A 26,366-nucleotide genomic window follows, 5' to 3' on the forward strand; every position below is an offset into this window, starting at 1 on the left:
AATTCTCCTGGATGGACAGAATTTTTCTACTCTGTTCAGAAAAGGGGTGACAAAAATATTGTCTGGTACTAAAAATGGGAAGTTGGATATATGTACCCATTAGAACCACCAGAGACATGAGCAACATTATGTAGTTGGATTGGAAGGAAAAAACAATCAGGGCATGCACAATTTGTGAAAGATAGCAAATTTAAAAATAAACTATTAGGGCTCAAACCCAATTCATGATTGATAACCTCGGAGCATGTCAGAGATGATAGTTGAAAGCCTTGGATGTTTCCCTTGCCTGCTGCAATGAAGACTTGACTTTCTTGAGAAGATTTCCAAAGAATAGGCTGGAGCAAGTATTGATGCTCTTAGTACCTTTAACAAAATCTAAAGGGCAGATAGAGAGTAGTCCCCAGAGAGTGGGAACTTTAAAAAGTGGTTTTAAGTGAATTGTTTCAGACATCTTAACATTCCTGGGAAACATTTCTGGCCTAGTTGCTGGAAGCAGATAGATCTTAATTAGGGTTATTAGGGTAATTGGGCATGGGGTTTGATAAATTGATAATGATGCCCTTGTGTGAGTTCAACTGAAATAAACAGAAAATGGACAAAACCTATAGGTTCCACTAAGATGAACAGAACCCATCCTGCTAGGTAAGGGAGCCCTGAAAACTAGGATAGCAGATGTATCAGCAAACACATTTCAATATGGATTCAGCCCGATAGCTAGGTTGTGAGAGTTACAATTCAAATTCGGGGAATTCAGGAAAAAAAATTAATCTATTTCAAGATAAACAATGGAATTTGATCCTAATCCTAATCCCCCCTCTCAGCCTCTCAGATCTCTTAAGGAAAAAGGCCCTCAAGAACTTTGGATAGATGGGACTTCAGCTTCTAAGAATCAAAGACAGGCGCTCTCAAGCCATGCTGTCAGTAACTGCCCACGTTCAGCAGAGATGGGACTCCAGGATCCATCCCAGTTTTGTTGATCAGAGCTCTTAAAGGAAAAGGAAGGGAATATGTTCCTAATCTTGGGCAGAGTTGAGTAGATCAATAAAATGAGATTAGATGTTTGTATCTAACTGGACAGAAGGAATCAAGATGTTGAGTTTTATAAAAAAAAATAAATAAAGAACCGGGAATATGTTTGCTAGAGGTACAGTATGGTCAGGGGTGGGGGGCAGTGGGAAGGTGGGGGAGGGGATGCCTCTGTAGGCCCATGCTGAGGCATCCCTTTCCCCTGAGATACCAGTCACATGATGGGTATAATATAGAATAGAGTATTTAGGGCATGAGAAGGAGAATTGGGAAAGGAGGAGAGAGAGAGAAATAGAGAGAGAAAGAGAGAGAGAGACCAGCCATAAACACCTGGAGAAGGGGGGAGGGGAATGGAGACAGAAGGGACAGAAAGGGAAGAGAATAAGAGTGTAAAAATAAGAAGGTAGGAGAGTAAGAGAGTGAGGAGGGGCCAACAGCCCCTTTTATACTGAGTCAGGCATACCTGGCTGTTGCCAAGTAACTGTGGGTTAGAGCCTGTTAGGAATCCTAACAGATGTCCTTCTCTTGTTTGCTCTTGGCATGTAAATTCAAAGAGCATTCTCTACATTACTGAGGAAATTCCACTACCACTGAGAACAACACACTTTGAGTTATAAGTGTCTGACACACATATATGCCAAGAGATCAATGAGAAAAAGTGGCCACCCTCATCTCAAAAGGCATACCTCACTTAAAAAGCAACCACTTATCTGGCAAATTAAGAGGCTTTTGTTCAACCAAATGCCTGGCCTAGGGAAGCATCATGGCTGATAGGGGCATTGTGTAGTGGCCAGATCAGACATGAGGACTGACAATCTAGAGAAGACTCCTAGCTCCTTCTCTGGTGAGGTGGCATACCTCACAGTGTCATAGACTCTGACCACCCTTCAGCAGATAGCTAAGAGCACCTCTGAAGAGGCCTGTCAGTGCCAGCAAAAGCAATTGCCTCTCAGCATACAAATTCCATCCATAGGAAATGTCACAGAGGCTAGAATGGTTTCCAATTGCTCAAGGCTACCTTCCCAGGAAGATTACTGCATCCTCTCAAATCTCCTGCCTGTGAAAGAAAGTGTGAAGCTACCAGGAGAATTCACTTTTCTCTGTAGCCAAACTTATGACAGGCAAATAGGACCTTCCCATTGGAAGTGTCAGGAGTTTAGAACTGGTACTTTTAAAGCTTTGCAACCTTGAATTTATACAGCCTGTGTGTCTCTCGGAGATTAAGATCTGTTTTCCAGAACTTCTCTCCTCAAACCCTAGAGACTTCCATTTTAAATGAAATCATTCTAGGAAGTAGCCCCTACTCCCTGGTCCTGAGGGAAGCTAGGGAAGAATTTCAAATGCTATTGTGTTGCTGCCCTCCTGGATTCCACACTCTTGGATTTTACAAACTTCCCCTTCCTTACCTGAGTATGAGTTGAGACCTTCTCCCCTACTTCCTCTTTCTCCACGCAGAAGGCTGTGACCTTTGTATAAACTGGAGCTGAGAGATCAGTTTATAGTCAGCTTGGTAAACACCCATCTCTAATACTTAGCCTTGCTTGTCCTTTATAAATAATACTTTGGTTAAATCTTCAAGAATCTTATGACATGTTTTTTTTTTTTTTTTTTTTTTTTTTTTTTTTTTTTTTTTTATGTTTTCCCTCCCCAGATTCCAGCTCTCTCAAACCCCTCAGCTCTTTTCACCCAACTTGGGAATTACTCTTTCTTCTCCACTGAGTCAAGCTTATATTACTCAGCTATTCTTGGTAGTGGTTCTTTCCCTGATGTGTGGTCAACCTACTAGGGGCCACACCACACTATTCTAAACTTCTCCCTCTCCTTCCTTAGTAGTTATTAAATGTTAAAGCCCCTCAGCTTTAGGTGAGGTTGGATAGGTTTGGGTCCATCCTGAGATGGGATTCTATGTCTACCTTCTCTCCCCTGACACCATCTTTCCACCCTTTTGACTAATAAACTTCAGGCATGTCATTCTGGTCACCAATGAAGCTACTATCAAAAAATGGGTGCACATATTTTGCACTGAAAATATTTTTGTTTTATAGTGTTCATAGGATTTATGTCTTGTGTTTCTGGTTTTTCCACTTATCCCTAACATTTCTCTCTTCTGCTTCATATGCATAATTTGTAATTTTAATTGAAATCAAAAATTGTGGTAGCCTAAAGTTTAATTTTTTTTAAATCTAGTGACTATGATAAGAGTTAACTATTCTGAATTGTTGCTCCATATAGATGTGAACACAACTGTCAATACCAAAGCCAGCAGAAATTATAGAACAAAACAGTGGTTCAATTTTGAAAGATGAGCAAAGAGGAATGGCAAGCAGATGACTAATAATAATTATGCACATGGGCTTATACTCTGAGGACAATAGCTATAAGACTTATTACGTGATATGTACAAGGTCTGAGGTTTGCATCTTATTCAATTTTTTTCCTAGATTAGTTACCCGATGGAAACAGTTTATGCTACCAAGAAATTTAATGGATGTGTAATACAGTACAATTTTCATTTGGATCTATTAAAATAAGGTTATTTTTGGAAGCAATGATTACTGAGGATGGGGGAAGTACTTAGAATCAAATAACATAATTTAAGTTAGTAAGTGAAGTGTAATGATATCACTCAGAATGTTCAACTAACTGAAAGTCAAAGAAATAAATATGTCGTGTGGGCTCTCTGCTTGTCATATGGCCGTGTGGTTTTGTTATCCTTGTTATCACAGGGCCTAATGATTCTCAGAACAGATGGTGTGGTTCAGGGGATATGCTGTATCCAGGCTTAAAGCGTAAGGCCTGTACCTCAGATACTCACTGGAAGATAAACCGTATCTAAAATGCATGTCATTAACTGCAGCCTCAGCAGACTTTAGAAAATCCATTTTTAGACTAGGTTCTCTTGTTCTTTTATTTATGCCAGAAATCTTATCCATGACACTTTTCCTTTATCTCTTCTTGAGATGGTGAGTTATAACCTTGACCCGACCTCACTGTAAATTCTTCAATATTCAGATCCCTTTGAGCTGCTAATGTCAGGCTTTATGCTATGGGGCCCATAACTGATATGTTTTGTAAAGCACAGTCTGGTGAGGTAGGAGGGAGTTCCTTAGGGGGTCCATGCTGAGTCATTCCCCACCCCAGGTACCAGTCATATGTATCTTGAATAGAACAGACTTTATTATTTGGGGGCATGGAAAGGGGATTGAGAAGGGAGTAGAGGCAGAGAGAAAGGGGGAGGGGGAGGGAGAAGGGAGGAAGGGAAGCAGAGAGAGACACACAGAGAGAAGAGACCAGCCAGTTGGGGAAGGAGAAAGAGGGAGAAAGGAGTCAAAGAGAGAAGAGAGTGGTGAGAGAGCAAAGAGAGACCAAACAGTCCCTTTTAAGGTAAGCCAGGCCTACTGGACTGTTGCTAGATAACTGTTGGGCGGAGCCAAGAAGGAATGCTAAAGTGCTAACACATGCTGTAAATAAAAGCCATCTCTCCCAGTTCAGGACACACTTGTGGATGCTAAGTGCAGTGCACCTTTACCTATCAGGCCTGATGCTGCCTGCTTTCCACAGGAGTCTCTTCCTCAACCACTCAGCACAAAGCCATGTGAACACTGTCATCAAAAGCTACCCACTCTTGGGCTAATTGAAGTGATGCTCTTGGGCCCTAAAATTCATAAGATAAAATAATTGTCACTAAATCTTGGGGTTGGGGGAGGGGAGGTAAGAAAAGACAAATATTGAAATAAGGTAGTCAAATAGAAGCATCTTAGAGATTATGAGGTATGAGTGCTTTGACCTGGAAGACAAGCCCAGCTACAGTTGATCTCTGCTTCAAAGATGTCCCCTTCGTGTTCTTACTTTGGTAGAACTAGGAGAGGGTTTCCAGTCTTTTACACAGGTGTTGATTCAGTCAGTAATTAGAAAGGGTCTGTGTGGTTTATTTGTGTCCTAGATGTCTCACTTCTTAATATTTTTCTTTTTTTCTTTTTTTTTTTTTTGGGGGGGGGGGGGGTCCAAAACCGGTTTATTCACATGGCGGACGGTAGATGGATCTCCACTTCTTAATATTTTAACTCGGCTATCCAGATCTGTTACATAAAGCTTGGAGAGGACACATCTTTTCACAAAAAAGTCTAACCACAAAGACACCTGAGACCAATGGATCTTACTGGTTACTGTTCTGGTATACAGTTTTAATCTTGACATGCCACACAGTGCAAAACTATGAAGTGCCTGACTTGGAACGGTTAATGAAGTGATGGAAAGTAAATCTCAGCAGAAGAAGGTTAATTCTAGGGCACAGGCCATGTGGAGGTGTAGCGTTTGCTGATAACCTTCCCCAACTGTGTTAATTATACACAGTGGTCAATTACAAACGCCAATGCTCTCCTTTTACTTGCAGCAGAAAATCAAAAATTTCAATACTTTAGTTAGATCACGTCCAAATCAGGTTTCTCTTGAGTAACAGCATCCTTGACTGTGAAGGACAAAAAATAACCCTTTAATTACCATGTTTATGTCTCCTTTTTTAGTTACCCATAGAAAGTAAACATGTTTAAGAGCGCCTCAGCAATTACAGCCTGCTTTTCAGACTTTAATTATGGGGGAATCAATCAATATGGTTCTCCTGGCTGCTTCATCCCAATGCATCAAGCCAGTTCCAAAAGTGATGTATGTCTTCCATAATTTCTATAATTTTAGACTGTGTCTCACTTATACAATTATCCCGACCCTTAAAAATGATTAAAACTGAAATCCATCATTCCTTTTTATCTCACCAGGTATTATATTTTTTTTCAGAAGCATTTAGCCCCTTGGTTACCCTCATCTCCAAAAGCCATAGCTGTAGGCAGAGGGCTGATTGACTGCCACCTGTCCAGCCAAAAGGCTCCTCAGACACATGCCTCAGTGATCGCTGCTTCTATCTCAGAAGGAAGCTTTTCCTTTTCCTCCACAAAGCTGAAATTTTAATCTCTAAGCATTCTGTGGCTATATCTAGTCTGCCTCAGATGGTAGTTGGTGACCTTGAACCAGAGAGTGTGATACTTCCCCCAGGCTGAAGCATCAAATCAGCCACTGGCGCATTTCCCACGTTATGTAACACCTCCATTACATTCAATGTCCTGCCTTCACATCCCCAAATTTGTTCCCCCAAATAAGTCAATGCCACAAATGATGCCTAAGACACTGAATTATGAATTATTTATTCCTCAGTGTTGGTCTCCTCTATTGGTAATTGGGTCTGTTTTAGTGAGACTCTCTTGTGTGTCCTGTGCTAATTTTAGCCAGTGTTGTCATCCTCCTACCATGACATAACTACGGTTACTTATTATTACCTCAAAAGTCAAGGGTAAATACTAAGCTAAGCACAGAAATAAAAATCGGCAGGTCATAGAGACCCATTTCTCTGATTCCAGTGCTGGGAAGCCAGAGACAAGATACCCACTATAATTTGAACTCAGCTCCGTCTACACAATGAGTTTGAGTCTGACCATGAATATACAAAATATATAGTGAGTCCTAACTAAAAAAAAAAAAAAATCAGCTGTAAAACATTTTTAACAGTAAAATGGATGGGAACTATTATGCTAAGTTGGGTAGTTTAGACTCAAAAAGACAGATAAAGCATGTTATCATGTGTGGATGCTAGGTTCTAAGCTGTATATATGTGATACATGAGTCATGAGACTAGAAAGGGAAGAGTGTGATGGGAAAGATGCTTTAAAGGATGCTTTAAAAGATGATGGGTAGAGAATGACAGCATATATGAGATACAAAGCAGAAAAGAAACTTCTCAAGATAAAAGGATATAAGCAAGCGAAGACCAGGGACGGGGGAGGAGGGGAAAAGAGCCTCCCACCAACAAAAACGAAATATTATGAAAATGTCATAATGGGACCCATTATATCGTATGCTAAGTAACACACAACAAGAAACATATTAATAAGTAATTTCATATTAGGTCAGTTATGACACATTGAAACCATGAGCCCAAAGCACAACTTTCTACTGCTTCCTTTGAGCCATGGCCACTTTACAGGTAAGTTTGGACTCTTCACTTCTTATTAATTGAGTAAAGTGACTCTTTGGAGAATTTGTTCTCACTCTGGGAAGAGACAGCCATGGTGCTGAGTTTTCTTAATGCCCTAGTGACGAGAAGAGACCAGGGAGTTCTACCTGCTCCAAGGGCATATGGTACACAGCTTCTCAACCAGTGAATAACTACCATAGAAACATAGAGCTTATAAGTCAACTCTGAATTTCCTAACTACAAACTACACGTGGTATAGTTGAAAGACACAGTTGCAGCTATATCACATAGAATTCACATCAAAGGGTGATTTCATACCAATGCATAGATTCCTTTCACTTAAAACAAATTCTTCATGTTTCCTTTGTAACTGATATCAAAATTCTGAAAAAAAAAAAAAAAAGTCAATACAAATCTATCCCTGATTCAAAACATTCAAGCAAAAGAGTACAATGCAAGAGAGAAATGATGTAACCATATGAAATTTGTCATACTTGTAATGGAGACTTTAGACTTGCAAAATTAAAGGTAAAATATGTATTTATTTGTAAAATGTTACCTAGAAGTACTGTGCAGCTTTGATGGGCACTGTCTGAAGAGCTTGGTCTTAATTTCCACTCATGTTAATGAAGGAGTCCACAAAACTGTAGAGAAATTTGTATGCTACATAATTTATAGTAGCATACTGAAATGGCTTGTAGGATTTCTACCACTAGTTGGTGTGTTTGTTTACTATAACATGTATTATGTGCTTCTCATTTAACGTGTGTGACACAAGGTTGTGCGACTCACTAAGTGATGCTGTAGTTTGAGAGTTGGCTGTCTTCTCTGAGGTCACAATTCCCTTCAATTAGTAAAAGACAGAATGTCTTGCTGCTGGTAGCTGAGGCCCCAAATGAGCTATCTCAGTTTTCATAAATGAGCATTTGCCTCTTAAAAACTTACAGTTTAAAAGGGAAAGACAAATCTATTTTGTGGAAAATGAGGACACTTTCATAAAAATCAGGTTCCTCAAAGAATCAAGAACAAAGTCCCGCTCATCTAACTCTTAGAACAGGTACCACAGGGTACAGGTAGCCAAGGTTATTAGCAGCAGAAACTGGCAAGACTTCATTTCAGTCAGGAGTCTTCATAACTGGAAGCGTGTGAAGTTTGTCAGGAAATCCGTAGTGTATGCTAACTGTTTCTAAGAGCCTCAATGTTCTATCCTGCCTTGAAGTCAAGGTACCAAGAAAGAAAGAACAGCAAGAGATAGAGCAAAAAGTATATTCCTTCTGCATACACTAGCAGATGGGAGCCTTACAGCTTTACAGGGTTCTCACCCCCCACCCAGCTCTTTCTTCTTAAAGGAGCCCTTTTCCCTCTGAATGATCCAAGATGCCTTTGTAATTTTCTTAAAGTGGCTCCTTGAGTGACTATCTTCAATGCTCATATGTGAAACTTTGACTTAGTTTCCAAACTAGTTTTATCCAGTTTATTGGGACTATAGAGACATGTACAGGTAATTTCTACATTGTGCATTAATCCATATTTTATATGAGAAACAATAAAGTACATTTGTTACTGAGGGGAGATTGAGAGAAAATGGACAGCTATTAAAACGTTTTTGTTACATGTATTTGTATGAGTGTTTGTACTTGCCTCTGTGTGTGTGTGTGTGTATTTGTGTCTGTAATACCGGAATTCAGTCTCTCTTTCTAGCCTATCATTCCTATGGATCAAATTCATGTCCTCAGGCTTAGGAACAAGTGCCTTTATATGCTGATACCATCTCACAGTCCTGAAGGCTGTGTTTCAAAAGCAATAAAGACACCCTGTAGTTTTCAAACTAATAAATAATCTAAGCATATATGTTGAATCAAGAATTACTAGTACCCAAACAAATACTTACAATAACATCTGGACCTTATTAAAATAAAAATTGGCTTGTTTTAATGGGCTCAGTGACTGTAATAACAGTATAGGTATCATGCCACCATCATGGAAAGTATTCAAGTCAGACAGACTTTCACAGTATGTCAACATTTTATGTCAAATATGTGATCAAACCAACTTACAAACCATCAGTCACTGTCATTACAGGAAAATGGATTTAACTTAACATTTATGAATCTTCCAGGGAAAAACATATGTTGCATTTAGATCAAAGCTTTTCTTTGTGCATTTCTGAGGTAGCACTTAAATTACATATTTTTATTTAAAGGTGACATTTTAAAATAATTCTCCTATGACAACCGCAAAAAAAAATAAAATAAAAAAATTCTCCCTGCAAATATAAAAACGACTAAGCTGTTAAATATAACAATCAAGCCATTTTCCTGTTTTACTTTAAAAGTGTGTCTAGCGGTAAAAGCTTAAGTGAAATCATGTTTGGTTCTGTGAGACTGTCAATCGTCACACCAGACACTCTCTATAAGAGGTGGAAAGTGTTTCTCTAATAGCTCAGACCTAGAAGGTGTGTAACTCAAAACTCCCAAGATAAAGGTATAAAAAGCTCTTTTAATTGACACACATCCCCACATTACAAGCAGACTGTGCCATCCTTTCTTAAGGGATTGGATGTACTTCAGATTTTCTTTAGAATGAACTTTGTGTATTTAAGAAAGTAGACATTTTCCCCCAAAATATTTTGAGTTGGCCTGAAGGCATACTTATTCTTTCTTGGTTCTAAGCCTGGTATGTATGTGTTCAAATAATTTGTTGCCTGAGTAAAACTTTACTTTAACACTAACAACCTAGTTAAGATAACAGCCCTGCTCATGACAATAAATTGGCTGTCTCTAGACGTGGTGGACCTGGACTCTTTTGTGTTCTCCTGATGACCCCCGGTCATCAACTCCACTGAAATATCTTAGAGATCCAACTGTTCATCTGGCTGGTGGCTGTCTTAGGGTTTGTATTGTAATAAAATATCATGACCAACATAACTTGAGGAGGAAAGGATTCATTTGGATGATACTTTTGGATCGCTGTTTGTCATCAAAGGAAGTCAGGACAGGAACTCAAACAGGGAAGGAACCTAGAGCCAGGAACTGATGCAGAGGCCATAGAGAAATGTTCATTACTGGGTTGCATTCCCTCCTCTCCGATAACTCTAGCTTGTGTCAAGTTGACATAAAACTAGCCAGGACAATGGGTTTTTTAAATCTCCCGACTGATAAGACTTCTTTAAAATTTTGTAAATAATATTTTATAAAAAAAATCTGGCAGTTCCTCAGATAATTGGAAATAGTTCTACCTGAAGACCCAGCTATACCATTTTTGGGCATATATCCAAAAGACATCCCACCAAACCACAAGGACACATGTTCCACCATGCTCAAAGCAGACTTATTTGTAATAGCCAGAAGCTGGAAACAACTCAGATACCCAAACCCTCAACCAAAAAATAGATACAGAAAATGTGGTTCATTATCACAATGGAATACTATTCAGCTATTAAAAATGGGGACATCATAAATTTTTCAGACAAATGGACGGGACTAGAATATATCATCCTGAGTGAAGTAACTGGGATCCAGAAGGACATATATGGTATGTACTAACTGATAAGTGAATATTAGCCAAAAAGGACAGAATACTAAGGATACAACCCACAGACCATAAGAAGTGCAACAAGCAGAACAACTCAAGTGAGGGTGTTTCAATTCCACTAAGAAGGGAAAGGAAATAATCACAGGAGGCAGAGAGAGGAAGGCATCTTGGTGGGAGAGGGGAGCGTGAGGGGTTAAGGGGAACAGGATCAGGTATATGGGTAGGACAAGAAAGAAGCCCAGACAATGAAAGCCAAGACAATGAAAGGAAATAATCAGCCTCAGGGGTAGGAGGTGAGGGGGCCCTCTAGAAAGTATCAGAGACCTTAGCCAAAAGTGCCCAACATTGGAGAGAAGAAATTCAAAGTCTTCCTCCAGTAAGTAGACAGGACTTCAACCTTAGGGACAGGGTTACTAACCCACAGTCAAAATTTTTGACCCAGAATTGTTTCTGTCTGAAATAACTGCAGAGACAAAAATTGAGAAGAGACTGAAGGAAAGAGATTCAGCTCATTGAAGGACACCAAGGCCTGACACTGCTTCTGATGCTATGATGTGCTTACAATTCAGAGCCTAGCATGGCTGTCCTCTCAGAGGCCATACCAGCAGCTGACTGAAACAGAAGCAGATACTTGCACTCAACCATTGAATTGAAATCGGAACCCTTATGGTTGAATTAGGGGAAGGATTAAAGAAGCTGAACAAGAGAAAAACCCAATAGGAAGAACAGCAGTCTCAATTTACCCAGACCCCAGGGAGCTCCCAGAGACTGAGACCCCAATGGAGAGGATCTATCTTACCCATCCTACTTCATGTTCTTTTATTCTTTCTTTAAACACTTGAGTTTAGTTTGTGTTGGTCAACTACTCTTGAGTGCAATGTCTACTTCAGAATGTGCAAGGCTCCTTATTGTCTTGACTGAATTTTTTAAATATCTCTGTAGTTCTGTGTATATAAACAATAGGATCTCTGTTTATTTGGGGTTTTTTTGACACTTGTGACATTCAAATTACAATGAAAGCTCAAATCCTATGAACTGTGCAGGACAGCTACAGTGACATGATTATCATCTGACTCTGCTTGATGCTCATGTCCTTCTTTCTCTGCCTCTTCTGTCTCCCTGGACCACAGAAAGTTAGCAGAATCCATAATCCCACATAGTTAGAAGGTACTGTGCATCTCAAATTCATGGATACTCTGAATAAGACAAAGCCATGGCTCCATGTACCTGTTTTGAGTACACTGAATCCACTTCTTGGTATTTTATTTTATAAACTTTTGACCTGTAAAGTGTGTCATTCCTTGACCTGAATTTTATTTAATTTCCCACCTAGCCCTCTATCTCTTTGCTTTTGTCTCTCTTCTGTCAGTCATCTGTAAATCCACATGTGTTTCTCCAGTTATTTTTTTTTTTATTGTAATTACAGAATAGAACAAAAACCATCCTAGCTGATACAGTACTGCAAAGAGGAAGCAAGGTCTTTTTCTCCACAGATGTCCACTCTCTCTTTGCGCTCTGCTTAAATGTTACCCCCATATGCTTACTTTTAAAGAAATTAAATTATTGGATTTCTGCTTCCATGGAATCTACTTTCTCTCTTAAATTTGTTTTAGTTTATTTGCTTGTCAGATTTAAATCCATGTAATTTCCCTATCATTTATCAACACGTGTGTCAAAATGTAGTAAGTTTAACAACTGTCTAATGTTACAGAGTTCCAATTTTTATCAGTACCTGCATAAATGCACAGGGGCACACACACAAATTCAGGTCAATCATGAATGTCATTTATAGGCTACATCTCAGATTCTTCTATGTGTTAACTACTCCCTAAAATTAACACTCAGATGTGAAATGACTGAAAACATACATCACTGAAATTCTCCATAAGCAAGCCTCTCTTTTCTACCTTCTTGTTCCATTGCTTAATGGAACACACACACACACACACACACACACACACCAAATCATATTTTAAAACAATATAAATCTCCGTGAATGGAGAGATCTTCCCAAATGGTATACTATCATCTCCCTATCACAGGGACACATTCACAAAAATGTGCCAAAACACAAAATCATCAGGAAGACTGAAGGCACAAGAGTCTTCTGCAACACTTTACCTTCTGTTTTACATTCAAATGAAACCAAAGGGGAAAAAGAAGACAAACTGAGCTAACCCATTGTCAGCACATGTGAATCCAAAGCAGATTAACACCAGCTTGTCACGTGCCACTCCGAGTCTTATGTACAAAAGACATGCCAGCTCTGAGCCACACTGTGAGCTATCCTTATCTTTCTGAAAGCAAGTTTTCCTAGAAAAAATGAAGTCCTTTTAAGTTCCTTTACCCCCTTAAGATTCCTTTCCTATGTTTTTTTTTCTTTTCCTCTACATTATTTTTTTCCTGCCATTTGTAGTCTCCTTCTGGAATAGTGATTACAGAATCTTTTCCAATAATGTAGTAAGATGGTGCAGTTCTCTCAGGGCATGTGACATGAGCCCTGCATGCCCAATTTCTTTTGCCTCTTTGAGGATTATTTTATACAGTTTGTCCTGCGGAAGATGATCTTGGAATGATGTCAGCAACATAGAGGCTAAAGCACCTACAAGCTCAGTCTCCTTTAGAAACAGACAAAGAATGAGCCAGCTTTGCTCTACAGACTGTCAAAGGTTTATACCAACCAAGCCTGAGAAAGAAAAACAAAGCAAGCAAAACTTTAAAGTCCTAGAAAAGTTTGTGCCAATATCTGTCATACCAAACCCTGCCTTTTCTCAGCCTTTTGTTGGAGAAGAAAGGACTGCTTTCTAAGTTAGTCCTTATAGCCTGAGGTCAGAATTTTATTGGTAAGCTGCTGTGTTGGACCTGCTTTGGAGTACACGGAGGTTTGAAGTAAGGAGTTTCCCCTGTAGATGCCAGGACTCAAGTGGAAGAAGTAAGTATTATTATGGAGGCCATAAAGGGCAAACAGGTCACACAGCAGGAAGAACTAATAGTTCATGCTCATATGAAGCAAACATCTACAGAAGGAGGGAGGAAGAAAGAGAAAGGATAGTAGAAGAGATGGTGAGAGGAGGGAAGGAGAGGGTCGGGTAGGGTAGTAGAGAGCTGTAATATTGGTGTAAAACATCAATCATCCTTTTCACAAGAAACACTAACAGATAACAGGTAAGTGAGGAGCTCAAGATTATATAGATGCAATAATCTAAGCATCTGAACCCCCATCTACAGATTTTTTTTAACCAGGCAGACTCCTCAAACAAGTGTACAATATTCTCCAAGACAATCATATATTAATTCTTATATTTCCAATTATTAATCATGTCTCAAAAATCAATGGCAAAGGGATAATAGAAATTTATTAACAATGTATGAAATAAATAGTCAAATAACTGATGGGCCAAAGGAGGAATCCCATCATGAGTCAGAAATTAGCTCCAGAAAAATGAGAACAAAGGGTCCATGAACTCTGTCTACCCAGAAAGAGAGAGTGAACAGAGATCCACCACAAAAGGACAGGGGATAGATGGGACCATGCCAATTGTGCAGAGTCAGAGATGGCCTTTTAAGACCTCTCCTCAGAGACTTGGGGGACAGCATGTCATTGAGTACTTGATTTCAGAAGTGTAGTCTCCTCAGAAGTGTGATCTTTAATAAGGAACAATAAAATTCTGTTGTTTTATGTTTCTGTCTTTGTATAGAAGTCCTAGGATCCTGATGTACCTGCAAGCCCATGGACCCCAGGCTGGAGGTACAGCCTGAATGGCTCTTGAGTGAAATGGGTGGACTCAAAGATGGTTGGGGGATAATTTCAATGTTTAAGTATATACATACATAATGAGATATTTTGTGAATTGATAACCAAGTGTAGCCATAAACTAATTGGTGTTTTACATAGAACACATAACCTGCAAGTAATTTAGAAACAATAAATTGTCAACAAAACATTTGTGATATAGAATTTCCCACCTCAAATTGGTTCCCAAAATGTTTCAAATTAAGATAGTTTTATATTTTGGATTTGGGGCTAGATGTGTCCATACATATAATTTTCATGGTAAAATGGAGTCAGTCCTTTTTACTAGGAAAGGCTTACCAAAGCAAAAGAAATGTGTCACCAGGCATGGGGAATCTCACATGAAATCCCAACACTTAGGAGGTTAAGGAGACTATTATTACAACTCTTAGATTAGCATGAACTACAGTGTGACTCTCTGTCTCAAGAAGGAGGAGGAGTAAAAACAGGAAGAGGAAGGAAGGAAGGAAGGAAGGAAGGAAGGAAGGAAGGAAGGAAAGAAGGAAGGATGAAGAAAAACAGAAAGAAGAAGAAGAAGAAGAGGAAGAGGAAGAGGAAGAGGAAGAGGAAGAGGAAGAAGAAGAAGAAGAAGAAGAAGAAGAAGAAGAAGAAGAAGAAGAAGAAGAAGAAGAAGAAGAAGAAGAAGAAAAGCAGCAACCAAAAACAAACAGGAAACTGCTTACCATCACAACAACAGAGTATCCAAAAAACGAAAATCCAAAAAAAAAAAAAATAATAGTCTTACTTGTTTAAAACCCAGAGACTGGGAATGTCTTCTGACCTCGAGTATAACCATCTCAGAGACAGAGTGTTCATAAAACACACAGTAGAAGTCAAACCCGAGACTGACACATTTCTGCACCTAGAGCTCAGATTCCTCTGTCCCTAGGCATATTAGGCACCACGTTAATGTAACTATAGTCTACCAAGCTCCATCCCAGACTCATTCAAATACAATTTAGAGCCTTGTAGTTGGTTAAGTAACCAAACATCAAATGACACACTTCAGGTTCTACTGGTTGTAGATTAGCATGAAAATGACCCATTCTTGTTACTAGAGAGAAGGCTCATCCATCAAGTTCACAAGCTGCTCCTTGAGAGCACCTGAATTTAGTTCCCAGCTCCTAAGACAGAAAGCTCAAAACCTTCTATAACTCCAGTTCAGTGAGTGAGAGCTGATGTCTTCTATCCGCTAAGGAGACTTATATGTTGTGTGCATATGCATGCACCTATGTCCAAACACACCGCACTACACCCACACACACAGAGACACTCAAAATTAGTTGAAATATATAGTCCCAAAATCTTCCACTTGAGCTTCACCCTTGCTTCTATATTCTACTGGTACATGTTTATGTAAAAAGTAATTTCAGCACTGAAACAGCTTGGCTGATTCTTGGAGACCTGTGCTTTTCATGTTATACTGCATATTCACCTTGATTGCTCTTGTAGATTCGTGAGTTTCTTGACTGAGCTTTGGATGTTAGATGACTATGGGTTTGGATGATTTTATTTAACAACGTAATAAGGTTGGACGTCTCTAACACAGATTCTTTAATGATAAATCTTGTAAAACCACAATCTATTATCTTAACCAGGACACAGAGAATTGGAGTCTAGTTGAGAACTCATCTTGCACCACAAGGATAAACCACCCTGCTTTTCAGAAACACACCTCCTTCCCACAATGTACGGACTTCAGTCTTGTCCCTATTAATATTTTCTCCATGCTTATAATTTTGCCAGGCTTGCTTATAAAATTTCATCACGTGGTACAGTATCTTTAGTATCCACTTCATTTCATCAAACATTATTTGTGGGAGATGCATCCAGAATCAATGCTACATCCACCTTTATTGCCTATTAGTATTTTACAGTATGCAAAGGCAAAATTTAAATGTTTATCTGCTTGGAAACTTATAGATTGGTCTCAAATTTGGACCCTACATGTAGATAGGCCTGACTGGCTACACATGCAAAGGTTTTTGTGTGGATCTAAGTATTTCTTTCTCTGGGATGGACACAGTTTGTCCATGATTTGTGTCTTATACAACAGAGGTATTTATACTTCTATATAAAATCAGCCAGTTTTCCAATGTGCTTTCTTTATTTCCCATTCACACCAGCAATTTTACAAGTGATGCAGTTTCTCTGTATTCACACTACTGTGTGTTCTCACTATGTGTTTAGGTTAGCCATTCTGAAAGGTATAATACTACATTGTGGGTTCAATAGTTTGACTCAAGTGGAACATGAATCAGTAAAAGTGGATGTGTGTGTGTGTGTGTATGTGTGTGTGCCATGTGTGTCTATGTGAGTGTGCATAAGAATGAGTACATGTTTGCGTGCATGTGTTGTCTGTTTTATGTTTATATAATACTTAGCATTGCCTTGTAAGAATAATTTATCAATTCTTTACCAGGTCTATGCTCTAGAATTTTTCTTTCACTATTCCCACCTTTCCTATCTTATTGATTCTGCAATAATTAGCAATAAGCCCCTTGTGAGCAGTGTTAGCTATTTGTTGATTTTACTGGCTATTCTAGGAGCCATTCTGTTTAATTCATAGTCTACAATGAAAATTTTCAGCTTTGCTTATTATTTATTCTTTTTGATTATTTTTGATCTTCCTCTTTTATATTCTTGAGAAAATCTAGACAATGAATTGACACTTATCCCCCTTCACAATGCATATATTCAACACTAAACAACTCTTCAAGATTCAGCAATGTTTGTTGCATCAATTCTGTGGACTTCTGATGTTTGAAAACCAACTATCCATGTAAGGAAATCTGGACTGTTGTCTGTTAACTCCTCTCAGCTATTTCTAAATGAAACATAGAAAATACCCTAACAATAAACTCCAAGCCATGAATTTGCTATAATCCCTTAACTAACAGGCTAACCATCTCAAATCTGTTAAAAAAGTTAAAGAAGGACTGGGTCTAAGCCTTGTATTCCTAAATGTGTTATACTGGTACAATGCCTATGAGAGTAACAATATCCATCTCACTTTTATATCAATGAGAAGCTCATACCAATAAAAACCTTAAAATTTGTAATCAAAGTAAATTGGTGCCATTTAAGAATTTATATCTTCATCTTGATAATAATTGTACAGATTTCTACTAATAGGTTATGGCTATGCAATAAACCCTAGCTAATCCTCTCTATTCCCACAAAACCACTACTTTTCCCTAGAAAGACAGCCCAACATTTACCACCTTAGTCCCCATGCCCAGGGAATAGGGGCGCTGACACTTCATTAGCATCTTCAAGCTGATTATGGGCGTTGAGATATTAGAAGAGAAGTTGGGGGGAAGAGTAAATTGGTAAGCCTCTTATGCTGTGTCTTCACTGCATCCAGATAGAATTCCAGGACCTCAGAGGTTTTGAGCAGGTCTGCTCAGTATGCTTGATGAGTAGATACACCAAGGCTGATTATTCTGCAATATACAATTCTCAAAACAAATTTTAGTATCAAGATAGTTTTTTTTTTTTTTAAGAGAGCTGACATTTTATTAAGGATGTTGGTTCTAACCACTTTTCTTTTTTTTCCCTCTTTTATTGGATATAATATTTACATTTCAAATTTTATCCCCTTACCACATTCCCCCCACCACCCAGGAACCCCTAATCCCATCCCCCCTCCTCCTGATTCTATGAGGGTGTGCACCCACCTACTCCCCACTCCCCTCCCCATCCTCAGATTCCCCCCCTCCCCGCCACTCAGTGTTCAGCCTGCATGGGACCAAGGATCTCCTCTCCCACCTATGCCCTACAAGGCCATCCTCCCCTACATATACAGCTGGAGTCATGTGTCCCTCCATATGTGCTCCTAGGCTGGTGGTTTAGACCCTGGGGAGCTCTGGCTGGTTGGTATTGTTGCTTTCCTCATGGGGCCACCAACCCTTTTCTGTATTAATGTTTATTTTGATTAGAGACCTGTCTGCTCCTGACAGCTTCCTGTATTGAATTTTAAGAAGAAATTGAGCATCTTTGGAGTTACTCCAGTTGTGGTGAGACAGCCACTAGACAAGAATTGCCTCTTTCCATCTACAGACAAATTACTGTCTAGAAAAGGACACACTTGCAGAATAGTCCACTGATTATATCTGCCTAGACAGAGTAATCAGCCCTTAATAATTCTGCAGCACTAAGGTCTGTCAGATGATCCTGGGCCAGAAGGCGGAAGAACAGATGCTCCAACGTTTTGTAGTAGAGGGAGTGTCCAGGTATTCAGAGGTCTCTATAAATTGGCTAAGTTTTAGAAGCTATGCTTTGTGCTTCCCACAATTATAGTTAACTCAGTCATTCTGGATTTCTGACAGGGTTGAAAACTAATAGTCTCATAGCCAATCCTGGCTATTTACCTTGAGAGAAAAGATTTGAGTGAATGGTCTTCAGCTGACATTCATTCGAAAGCCAAGAAAAAAAAGCCAGGTTCAGAACTAAGTGTTTTAGTTAGGATAGATGACAGAGGTTCTGGATAGTCAACAAAATGATGGATTGGGTATTAGGACTATCTTGTACCTCACTGGTACAAATTGGCATAATTATGTTCTAATTGTATTTTGAGAGAAAAGTTTTATTTTAACAGGAAGGGTGATATGTAGGAGGAGCTAAGGTGGGAGGAGTACTGAGAGGAAGAGAAGGAGTAAGAAGAGGAGGAGAAGAAGGAGAGGAGAAGCTAGGTGATGAGAAAGAGAAAGAGGGGGGAGACAGGGAGGCAGATGTTCATGTATCTCCACCAGTCAAAGACAGTTGATATATCTAGGTTGGGTAGTGGGTTACACCTCTGATTGAGCATTACCAAACTTATAAAGCCTTTGATGAACATTTTTTAAAAAATGTATAAAAGCAAAAAGTAAAGGGGGGCATGGGATAGAGGTTTTCTAAGGGGGGGATGGGGATGGCACCTGAATTGTAAATAAAATATCCAATAAAAAAGGGGGGGAAAGATTCAGCAATGTTTTTTGCATGATTTTTTATATATTTTCACCTAAGTTTCTGTATTTTTATTAAGTTGGTGGATTTTTTTTCATTTTCAGATTGTTCTAAAGCTTAGTTTCCAAGTATTTGAACATTTTTCTATTTTCTTCAACTCACTGATTTCTGATATTATTCTACTGAGCTCATACAAAGTTCCCCATCCAGTTTCAATTCTTTTAAATCTGTGCATTTCTGGGATGTGCAAGATGGCATAGCCAGGTTCCTCTTCCACAGACATGAAGGACAGCGGCCCCATTCTGGGTTGCATGCTCTGTGCATGAGCCTTAGATGCAGGTTAGAGCAGAATGTCTTTGATGGCTCCTCCAAGTTTTTATGTGATTGCATCAGTTGTTGAGAGAGGCTGTTAGCTCCTCCCATCAGCTTCTGCTTCCCAAGTGACCTGGTGACTACATGGAAGAGCATCTTGTCCTTTGACTACATCTCTTTATCACCATCCCAAAGAGCATCTTTCCATCTCGTAAGTGTTGCCTTCTGGTCTGCATGGAGGGATGATGACATATTGCACTTCATCTTGCTTCCCTCTTACTCAAGTTTGTGTCCTACTTTCAACAAGTTATCATAGGACTTTTACTTATTTATCTTTAAGGATTTCATACAGCATATTTTGATAATACACTCCTTGCTTCCAGATCTTCCTAGATCCTCTTGCCTACCTTTCTATCTGTTCAGCCTTATAACCTTAATTCAAAAAAAAAAAAAAAAACCACCCCACTGGATGAAGAAAATCAGTTTTTTGTCAATGAGTGACTCTTGGTCTCTAAGTATATCAACCACACTTTTTGAAAGCTTTTAAATCTGCTCTACCATCTCTGTCTAGTTGGTATGTGTGAACACTTATATCTACTGCAATTATCTTGATGTTATAGTATGTGTCTGTTTCCATGTCTGCTTCTGTTCATTCTCTCTGCATCTGTCACTGTCTCTCTGTCTCTGTCTCTCTACCTCTCTGCCCTCCTTCCCAGAAATCTCCTAAATTACACAAGTTAGAATTTATTTCTATCTCACTACACTGTTTTTCTGTGTATCACTGAAAACACTTTTTCAGTAGTTCCCAAGGCATGTTCTAAATGTACGGTAGGTCATGTATCCTCTGGTGCTGGCTTATCAGCTTTAATATAACTGTGAAATACTTACTGTTTTTTTGATAAAATTTAAAAACTCTCATAATAATAACAATGTAATTCATCTATTTTGTCTATATGTAGTAAAATAATCTTTGTTTCAAACATATGGTGCTGTATAGAAGACTCACAAGGGGAAAAAAACATAATGTTTATGCATAGGTGTCGACCTTCACCATGACTTCTCTCATCAGATGGGTGTGTATATGGAAAATTTCTGTTGTTCTCCATCTAAGAGGCTCCTGTATTCCTTCCATTTTTGAAGGGTATTTTCATTGAATGCAGGGCTTTTGGCTAGCTTTTATTTCAATATACTTATAGTTATCTCATTGCTTGCCTCCAGCCTCTAGGTTTCTGATAAGAGCCCCACAGTGCCCCTTAGACATGGACTGCCTCTGCTTCTACAGTCCTTTCAAGGCTTTTCCTCATGTGCAGTTAATCTGTCACCCATTTGTATCCCTATCTATCTATCTATCTGTCTATCTATCTATCTATTTATCTATCATCTATTTGTAATCACTATCATTTATCTATCATATATATCAACTATTACTCATGGTCTATTATCTATGTATCTATCAAATATCTATCATCTACCTATCTATCCATCCATCTATCTATATATCTATCCAATTTTAGCAAAGACAGTAAGGCTCAGCAAAATAAAAAAAAAAGAAAGTAAGAAGAAGAAGCAAAATTAATTGGAGACTTTTCTTCTGGAAAAATGGTACAGCAACTGTAATAAAAGCTTCAGTGGAGGCACAGTACTGATATGGCAGAAATGGTGGAAGAACAAAGAATGTGAGGAAAGAAAACAGAAGTCTACCAGTATAAAAGTAAATACTGCCAAGTATAAGAATGTATTCCATAGCAATAGCTCACTTTATTATAAATGAATATATTGACTATACATATACAAAACATTACTACATAATTACTCATCTGAAATCCAGAAAACATTTAAGTTTGAGCTAATATATTATAGAAGAAAGTCATTGAAATACATATCCCAATAAATCCCCAAACTTGAGAGAATTTGAGTTCATCACATCATTTTTAGGGACTCTGAAACACTGATGTTGATTCTAGAAGTGTCCTGTGAAAAGCCAGGCTCTCTCCTCTTAGGAGGCACTGTCACACTCCCTGCTTAAGTGCCTCTGATTTCTCATCAAAGCTTATTTTGGATCCTCTACTCATTTGGCCATATTCAAAAGGTATATTTCACATTGAAATGTAACAGCCGTATAATGAAGGGAAACTATAGTTACCCATTTTGTAGTTGTGAATGACTCCTATCATAACTCTCAGGGACACTGGAATCTTGAAAAGCAGGGTTCCTTTCTGAAAACATCTGAGCACTTCCACACTGTCCTGAACTGTCCCTGTGTAGGTAGACAATTATTATTTCCATATTTGTAATCCCTAATGCAACAAAAAGTCTCTACACTGGTTACAGGGAATGACAGGGAATACAGGGGTTTAGTATAAAAAAAAAAGAGCTACCCATGTTTAAAGCAGTATAATTAATTGTACAAACATTTGACTCACACTTGGTTGGCTCTAAGAATACAAATCCTTAAAATACAATGGCCAGCCATAAGCAAGAAGGGTACGGCTAACAGTAGCCTGATTGTGTTTAAGGTTTGGCCTCTGTGTTTCCATATTAAGTATCTTAAGCATAGTCAAAGATGTTTGTATTACAATGGGGCAATCTTTTAACAATCAATAATTATATACTTACATATATATGTGTGTGTGTATGTATGTATATGTATAATCTGTTTGCTTGTTTATTCACATATATGTTTGGCTTATTTTGTGTCCTCTCTTGCCTTGCCTCATTCAGGTATGGATACTACCATACAAGATGAGGGAGGAACCAACTTTTAGTGTATAGCTAGGTGATATATGTATAAAAACTCTTACAGTCTAAACTAGAGAAACGTTTGCTTATTTTTCAAAAGATGATTATAATTTAAGAAAAATTTTAAGAAATTATATTGTGAGGTTTTAAAATTTGCTCACATTTTTATTTTTTGAAGAATCTGATTTTTAAAAAAATACATCTAGATTTTCAAGCTGATTAGAATAGGTTCCTAACAGATCAGATTATATATCAGGATTCAAGTCCATGAGATTAAACAAAAGTAGCTAATACAAAATGTTTCTTGAAATAGCTACTGTGAAGCCTTCTCAATTACAGCATCCTGTTGATGAATTCTGACTCACTTGCTGTATGCTTTATACACTTTAATTACAGGGAAATATCAAGCACAAAGACTGCATATAAGCAAAATGGCCAGAAATGGTCCATTGAAAACCCCACTCAGAGGGTTTTTATACAAATACAGCAAATGTCAGAGATGTTACCTATATCAGTTTCTTTTCATAATGTTCCTATATTCAAATGTTATATGATTGTTTACAGAGTTGTAAAGATGCCTTAGAGCTGGAAGAAGAGAAAATTGTTCAGAGTCCTAACACAAAGGTGTGATTTGTAGGACTGATTTGTAGGGCTGCTTTGGAAGTTTTTGCATGTTCACAGCAAGCTTTTTCCTATGTGCGCCACAGAAAATAGAGCAAGCCTTCATGAGCCCTGATTGCAGTTAGGTCATGAGCACCATCAGGGTACAGACGGCGCTTGAGTCCTTGTCTTTTGCCTGTGGATTTACTTGGGAGTACAGGGAAGTGTGGCTCTTGCTGGTATGTCTTGCCAGCTCCTGTTTTTGCATTTGTACATTATTTAGTAGGAGTCGGTAGAGGTCAAGCTTCTTTCTATTGATTTCTTCTGCTATATTGCTTCCTCCCACCCCAGTCTGCATTCCCTGATTATAGGACTTATTACAAGTCTTGGTACCATCTTCCAAGGACCAAGTGGGCTCCTCTCAGAAGTAGCAGTTATCAATATTTCATAATTATGATTTGCTCATAAAACTAAGTCTACACATAGTTCCTTACCTCTGTATTTCTCTTTGTGGCAGTTGAAAAAGGGCTTGAGGCAGAAGGTAGAGTTTTGTTTTTGAAAAGAAGGCAATGCTGACTTCAAAGTACCAGGGATGCGATGATGCGAGGGTTGGGGATAGACCGATCAGATCTTTTTCAGTCTCTTACTCAGTTGCCAATTATTTCACGCCTTTGTGTATTTTGCTTCAAAGATGATTGCCCATTTGTTTAAGAAACAATTATTTATGAAAGAAAAGTCTTTGAACATTGTGTGCTTTAGGAATTTGCTTCCTCTCTCATAGTCAACTCTGGACAACACTCCTATCTCACTTGCTTGGCCAATTGAAGTAAGACTTTCATGAGTGTAGTATCTCTGAACCATGGACATTATTCTGCCATTATGACTGGATATTTTGCATGACGTTGGCTTTGGGGGAATTTAGAGTGTTGGAAGCTTTATACCTTTATGTTGTTAGGGACATCCTGTGGTGTGAGGTGACTATAATGTCGCATGAATTAGTGAAGTTAACATCTTGCAAGTATACAGCCTGAAGTAGTGACTTAGGTCCACTGAAAATAAATAAGAGTCACACAGGCACAGATCACTCACTGCCACAGTCTCTTTATAGTCAAAGCTTCTAGTGTCACTCACAGACTACCTCACAGCCAAAGACTCCTATCCTCATAGCCTCCCTCACTGTCACTCACAGCCTCCTCACTGTTACTTACAGGCTCCTCACTGTCACTCACAGCCTCCTCACTGTCACTCACAGCCTCCTCACTGTCACAGACTTCTCACTGTCAGTCATAACTCCTCACTGTAGCATCTTCCCTTCTCTGCCTCATTTTCTCACAGCCCCTGGAGACCAGTGTTGTTTCCTACATTTCTACACTTCTCTAAGTTCTCACATACTCTGTGAATGAAGTGTAAACTAAAGTTAGCAGTATGTTACCTTTGGGGCTTGGAGTTCTATTTCCTAAAGATAATTCTTTGGAGACTGTTTCGTTTGTTTTGTTACCAACCTTACTTTTAATTTCTGTGTGCTATTCCACAGCACCGGAGTGCTATGGTGCACATACCCACCAGTTCACTAAATGACACAACGTCTAATTTCAAACTTGTCATCCTTAGTCCGGATGCTATACATGTTTGTCTACAAAGCTTATGTAACCAAATCTTTTTCTTTATGACGAATGCCCCAAAATTTAATAGTGTGTCAGATAGTTGCACTAATTTTAAGAATCCACAAGACTGAGTTGGATGGAGTAGTATACATTGTAATCCTGGCACTCGGAGACTGAGTCAAGAGAGTCAGATGTTCAAAGCCACCTTCTGATACTTAGTAAGCTGCAGCCTGACCTAGGCTACATGATATCCGTCTCAAAACACCTAGATAGAGATTCTACAATGATATTTTAAGTTTCCTTCTGTGATAAATGGGTATTCAGATGATCTATTTCTTCTCCATTGATTTTTACAGCTATGTAGATTTTTCAGAGTTGATTTAATTCCACATAGGCCCACAAGCAGGAGGCTGTGCAGTCCCTATCTCTAATGGCTCCAGGGATGTGCTCAGCCCTAATCCTGCTGCTCCTATCACTGTTACTGACCTTATTGGCTCCTTTGACATGATCAGGGTATTTTATTTCATTTCTTGTTTTGCTTTTCAATTTTCAGTTCCAGCATCTGCCTCTGTCTCTGTTCATCATTCTGCTTATTTTGAAATCATTTTGATCACTCATGTTGTAGTTTTTAGATACAGTGAGCCCAAGTATGCACATAAACTGTAATCTTTTGATCTGCGCTGTGGCCACTTCCTCTCACTTGTGAAAGATTTAAGTTTCTCTCTGGTTTCATTTTATGTGTCTTTTCCAGGTTTTGCTGCAATTCCTGTGGCATAAGCTGTTGTGACCTAAAAGGTCACTTATTACAGTCCTGGCCCTGAAGGTGACAGAAGGTGTTAAAAGTGGGACTATAAGGAAGTCATGATGTCTGAGTTAGGTAGGAGCCCTCATGCATGGGACTAGTACTCTGTAATAAGATACATAGGATACAGTCTCCCTGTCATCGTGTCATGATGCATAAAAATGGACATTTTTAAATCAAGGCAAGAGTCCTCACCAGGCTTCCAGCTGTGCTGGCATGCCGAGCTTACACATCCAGCTCCCAGATTTTGAAAACAAAAGTTCTATTATAGCACCTTATGTGAGCTCTACAATTCCTACTGGACCAGTGGATTGTTACAGGATAGAACTTCAGGTGATGATATTTTCCATTGTACCAATTGGTGGGAACAGTAGGGGCTTGCCAGAAAGATTTCTGTCATGGCTAAGTAGGAGCTGTTGGTAGTCAGAAACCATAGGATTCTGCTATATTATATTGGGATATCCAGGACATGAAAACCTTATCATTCTTAGGCTCTTGGGGTCCCTAGGCTTTCTTCTTGTTTTCTGCTACTTTCCAGAGACTTCTAACACTTGTTTCTTCAGGTCAGGGCAATTGATGCATAAAGCGACTCTGAAATACAGGCTTCTTTCATGTTCTGTCTTTAGAATTTTGAATGCTAAAGCTCCTTCCAGGTCTGTAATCCAAGAGATTGAAACAAGGATCTGAAATGGATTCTGCCCAAACTCAGCTTGCTCAACCAATGGGTTTACTGGGTTTCTGTGAGCTCATTAGTTACTTACAGGATTGTGGGTGAATTAGGCTGTTCAATCTGTAAACATCCCATGGGAAAACTGGGGATGACTCAGGAAAGCTGTGTTTGTGGGGCCCAGTCTGACTTTCAGACACTCTACTGAAGTCTTCCTGTCCTCAGTATTTTATGGCCAGTGTAACATTGAGAGGCCTTGCAAGGTTTGTGAGTTTCACAAGTCTCTTGACTCATCCCATCCATCAACAGTGAAATTTGCC

The sequence above is a fragment of the Arvicanthis niloticus genome, chromosome 16 (assembly GCF_011762505.2).
Source record: "Arvicanthis niloticus isolate mArvNil1 chromosome 16, mArvNil1.pat.X, whole genome shotgun sequence".
Taxonomy (NCBI): domain Eukaryota; kingdom Metazoa; phylum Chordata; class Mammalia; order Rodentia; family Muridae; genus Arvicanthis; species Arvicanthis niloticus.